Source organism: Crocuta crocuta, unplaced genomic scaffold, assembly GCF_008692635.1.
Source record: "Crocuta crocuta isolate KB4526 unplaced genomic scaffold, BGI_CrCroc_1.0 scaffold11, whole genome shotgun sequence".
Taxonomy (NCBI): domain Eukaryota; kingdom Metazoa; phylum Chordata; class Mammalia; order Carnivora; family Hyaenidae; genus Crocuta; species Crocuta crocuta.
The window spans coordinates 1,382,157-1,387,587 of record NW_027528624.1 but is presented as its reverse complement, the minus strand read 5'-3'; the positions used below and the strand labels follow the sequence as shown (position 1 = coordinate 1,387,587).

At 40.8% G+C, this 5,431-nt stretch overlaps 2 protein-coding genes across 2 annotated transcripts in view; one reads left to right on the top strand and one right to left on the bottom strand.

The window, feature by feature from the left end:
* Positions 1–3,371, bottom strand: part of CLDN20 (claudin 20) — a 4,410-nt gene extending 1,039 nt beyond the window's left edge. Inside the window, exon 1 of the mRNA XM_077755047.1 lies at positions 3,285–3,371. The gene's annotated coding sequence lies outside the window, so the exon portion shown is untranslated. The remainder of the gene's footprint in view (positions 1–3,284) is intronic.
* Positions 1–5,431, top strand: part of TFB1M (transcription factor B1, mitochondrial) — a 72,994-nt gene that overhangs the window by 56,030 nt on the left and 11,533 nt on the right. The window lies entirely within an intron of this gene.

The window sequence follows — 5,431 nt, the reverse complement described above, 5'->3', positions numbered from 1 at the left end:
GATGAGGATAGCCTGGCCCAGGAGGAAAGCTCGCGTCAGGCCCTCGGAGGCTATGGCTCATTCTCCTGAGTGCGCATGGGTGGCTCTTGATACGTGCCCGCTTTGTTCTTTGTAAGCTTAAGCTGTGCTGAAGGCTGTAATGTGGGCATGTGCCTTGTTAGGAGACTTTGACATATCAAATTCCAGCTGTAGGATCTGATAAAGAATTTTAATAGCTTACAGGTTTTTTTAAAATTCATTATTTCTAATTAAAATATTCCATAGATAATAAGGAAGATGAGTTTGAGCCCATCTCTTAACAATGATTTATAGAGGTACCTGGATGGCTCAGGTGGTTAAGCGTCCTAGCTCAGGTCGGGACCTCACCTTTTGTGGGTTCGAGCCCCATGTCGGGCTCTATGCTGACAGCTCGGAGCCTGGAGCCGGCTGTGGATTCTGTGTCTCCCTCTCTCTCTGCCCTCCCCTGCTCACACTTGCGCATGCGCGTGCTCTCTCTCTCTCTCAAAAATGAAAACATTTTTAAAAATTAAAGAATGATTTATAAATCTATATTAGAAAAGTTTTAAGTATCCAAAAAATGATTGTATTTTAAAAATATTCAGGGGCGCCTGGGTGGCTTAGTCGGTTGGGTGTCTGACTTTCGCTTAGGTCATGATCTCGCGGTTCGTGGGTTCAAGCCCCACGTTGGGCTCTGTGCTGACTGCTGGCTCAGAGCCTGGAGCCTGTTTCAATCTGTGACTCCCTCTCTCTCTGACCCTCCCCTGCTCACGCTGTCTCTCTCTCCCAGAAATAAGTAAAAAAACATAAAAAAAAAATATTCATTAAGCACTTACCATGTGCCAGACACATAAACCAAATAAACTGCTTAAGGAGGAAAGGAAATTCGTGGAAAGAAGTCAAAGCCACAGGCATGATTATCCCTAATTTCCTGTTAATAAACTTTAACAAAATCCTTATCTAGGTTAGCACTCGTTTCACTGCGGGTACAAGATACTCGGTGCTGGAACAATTAGGCCACTGTCTTCTGCTTATGAGAATGTGAGATCCTTTCTAGCTGGGACCAGAATCCTTCCCTGACCTAAATGAAGTGTCTGCCGCAAAACCGGTTGTTCAGAAGGATTTGGTAGTCACATTGAATCTTGNTTTTTTTTTTTTTTTTTTTAAAGAAAAGATAGCACTGAATTTGTGGCCTGGCTCTGCTCTAATCTGGCAGTACTTACTACCTTCCTTGAGGGAAACTTAATGGTTTCTGAAATACAGGAATAACATTTGTGTCTTTCTGAATTAATTTTTGAATGATGTATTAGAGTGACTCCGTCACGATTCCTATATTTCACAAAAGGCAGTATGGGGCTCTGAATCCACAATACTGGGCTCAAATCTTCACTTTTCAGAACCTCTCTCTGCCTTAGTATCCTCTTCTGGAAAATAGGATTATAGTATGTATATTGAAGAGTTAATGCATTTTAAGGTCTTAGAGAACAGTATCTAACACCTAGAAAGTACTCCATAAATTACAATTGACACTGTTGCTAGTATGTTTTATGTCGTGTGACAATTGCTATATAATGACATTAGAAATTTTTTCTCTCTTCCTTCACTGAGCTGATTTATTTTCATAGAATCTTAGAGCTGAATGAAAGCGTAGATACAACTTTAGGCATCGTCATTTTTGTACTTGGGAAGGACACTGAGGTGGTAAATCCCCAGAGGCCATGCAGGTCTCAGCAGCAGTGTCCGGGTGCTCGCCTCCCCCCCGCCCCGCCCGCCCCCCAGCACTCAATGCGTGTGCACCCAGGGAAGAACAGAAAACGCTGCATCTGCAGGCAGAACGCACCATTAGCTGTCAGCTTCATCTCTTCCCTGTCCCACCAAGAAGAAGAAGAAAAAAAACCACTTTAGAGGACATTAATGGGGCAAATGCTTAGTCTCAGACTCAGCCAAGGAGGTTGATGCCTGGCTTTTGTAAAATATCTGCAGTAATACTAATCCATGCCTATGTTAAAAGTACAAACTTAACATAGTTAGAACATTGGTTCTCTAAGAAGTCAAATCCTGGGCTGTCTAAATTCACTTGTTATATTTTTGTTCATAGCTTTAAAACATGACAAATTTAGAAAAGGTTTTCCTGAAACTTTACATCCTTAAGCATCAGACTTATAGATACATCAGAGTACTTCGGCTTTTGGTGCAGCCTTAAAATTCTTTTCTGTTTTCCATACCTCTTTTCATACCGGAGACCAAAATAGCACAGGAGTTAAAGTTTCTAGGGGAAAAAAATGAAGTACATGTTTATAGTTCCATAATAGTTGTTTTCAGGTTTGGGTTTTAACATTTCAGATTCCAGGCAGTTCCCTAAATTACTGCCTTCCCAGACCATTGTCAGCTTATGGTTTCTTCAGCATGGAGATAGATGGCTGTTAACATTCTCTAAGAGCATCTCATTTCTCTCTTTATTTTTACTTTGGTTGAGTAACCTTTATGTGTTGATCAATCTATGCTTAGCTTCCCAATTATAACCTTTTTCTTCCCATTAACCATTGCGTTTTATAAATTTCAGTGTAATTCGGGCTTGCAGACAGCTTATTCATCCTAATTAACACGTGCTGGCAGTGATGAATTACAGACAGCCACAATCGGTGTAAACAATATGACATTGCATTTGGTTAGCATAGTGCTTGCTCACTGCTGAATATTGGATTTTAAATGCTTTCTACTGCACAGAGAACTTGTGCAGAAAAAAATGTGTTCTCCACAGTGAAGGTCACTGTTTCTTTTCCTTTTGTAAAAATATACTGGCATCTTAGGTCTCCTGCTGTGAATTTTTTTTTCCTCTCCAGCCACAAGTGTGATACAGTTTGTGGCCTGTTCTCTCAAATTTCTATCTCGTACAGAATAAAAGCATACTTTGTTTCACTGGTGGTGGTGGTGGTGGTGGAGGAATAGGAGGAAATCCAGCAGAAGCAGCCGAAGGGTGCATGTAAAACTTAATTCCTGTTTGAAGGGTGCATGTAAAACTTAATTCTAAACAGGAGGTCTCAGCGTTCCACAGCACCTTGCTGCCCAGCACAACCTGTGAGTGTTACCTTTGTGGACTTAATTTGCCAACGAAGTCTGGAGTGGATTTCATTAAGATGTGAAGTCAGTTTTCCAGACAAGATCTGCTGCTTATAACAAAACTAGTATTTTAAAAACAGATTTACAACTCATAGTTCAAACTAAATGATACCTAAAAGTCTCTACTTCTATTTCTGAGCATCATAGAAGCCTCTCATTTTCCATACCTGTTGTCAGGAGCCTTCAGCGTCTTAGCTCCCTTCTGTCAGTTGTCTTCAAAGGCAGCTGTCTGAGGCGGAGAAGCCGCACGTGAGGCTCCTGTCCAGCTTCTGAGCGTTAGGTCACCGCTGCGCCAGGTTAACTCGCACATAGACACCAACATGGGAGTCTGAGGTGGAGACTGCTGATGGTGCTAGAAGATAAATACCAGGTTCTCCATCTCATTTTTTGAGCTGTGGGAGAATTAAGAAAGGAGAGGCGGGGAAGGGAGGGAGTTGTTGTTACAACAGGATTTGTCGAAACCTGAAAGCTGAAATGCTTTTGTGTTGCTGTGCAGAGGAGGAATTCTTTGCATGCTCACAAAAGGGCTTTCTTTTCCTTTAATATTATGTTGCAGTCCACAGTTATAATTTATTTTTGAATTTTTATCCATGCTGGAAGATGCAGTTTATTATGTCCCCAATTAAAGAATATGGTCTGAAATATTTTTAACTAGATTGTGCTTTGCAAATGATAGTCAAGACGGTCTTTTTATTCTGGTGCTTGTGACTCGTCTGAAATCAAGAGTCACAAAATTGGGGGCTTTCAAAAAGACATCCAAAAGACTGTTTTTAAATAAAAGAAAGACTATATTTTTTAAATAAAAGGAAAAAAAAGGAAACCCAGCAACAACTGTTGACTAGAATCTGATCAGTAAATCTACAAGTATTTTGTGGGGTCAGGGAGTGGCTGTGTCCTGAATTTTTCGTAGTTATTCCTTCCACTGAGAAAGATTTCTGGAGTATAATCTAATAAACCAGTGCTTTTAGAAAATGTGATGAAATAACACCAAAATGATGTGGAGCATATTAAATGAAATAGTGAAATCAAATATTGAGGACCTAGTACCATGAATAATGACACAGACACGCTTCATGTCTATCTACTTTGGGTTCACATTTTTACTTTCCTTCACTAATTTTAATTTTACAAGCTATAAATCCTAGCCACTTTATAAAGAAGGTAATTTGATTTTTTTATTTCCCAAATAGTGTAGCCATATTAAATGTTAGCCATTTCTTTAAAAACAGTAAATAATAAAATGTGCATTTTGATTAGCTGGATTTTTCTTGATTTTCTGTTTTTAGTTTTGTTTTCATCTTTTCTAAATCTGGCATTTAGCAAGGTATTTTTCTTCTTTTAGAAATCTGACACCTGTGGATTTGTTTTTTAGCCACAGTATTGTAATTTTAATATATGAACTTTTTTCTTCCGTCTCATGGAAGTATTTAAACAGTTCTTTGTGTGAATACTGGGTGAAGTAGAATTGAAGCTCAGGCACTAACAGGACTGGCATTGTAATTTCTGCCGTAGCGGGAGGATCCCGCCAGACCCCATTAGTACCTCTCCTTGTCTGCCCTGCGCCACGGTTGACAGTACGGACGGCCCTGTGCTAAGGCTGACCCGTGGCAGGTGGAGCGCCCGGCTGCTCGCGGCTCCGGCCTCCAGGGTGCGGAGGCCCTGTTTCCGTTTTCAGAACATTTCTGATTGCTCTTCTGCCTTGATGGGAACACTTAACCCTATAACATCTTAACTGCCTCTTTTAGAAAAACAAACTCCTGAAATGCAAGTAACTTTCAAAAATTTTACAGACCTTTAATCAAGGTGTGGGATTCCTGGTACAAAAAGAGATGGAAACGTAGAGGGTTGTAGAGAAATAGAATTCATTGACCTCCTCTACTTCCACTGTGGACATGTTAAGAGAATTAAACCTTTTAAGTCCACAAACTTTTGTAGATAAATCTTATCTTTACCTTAGTTTAGGCCTCTTCACTGGCCCTCTCCCCTGACCACCCGAGTATATATCCAGGTGCCTATGTGACATCACCGACAGACATTTCAGACCCACTGTGGACAGGGACCTTCCTCACATCTGTTCTCCTCAGCTTCCTCGTGTCCATTCAGGCCAAACTCATCCTGGCATATGACAGGTCCCAGATCTTAAAAGCGTCCTTGATTCCATACCCAACAGCCATTGAATTAACAGCCATTAAATTAAATCATCTTGTTACTAAACTTCAAAATAGGATCAAGAATCCTCCCACCTCTGAGTCCCTCTGCTGCTGACTCCCTGGCTCGAGGACCTCCCAGGGGCAAGGATTTCCGTCTCCTGCCC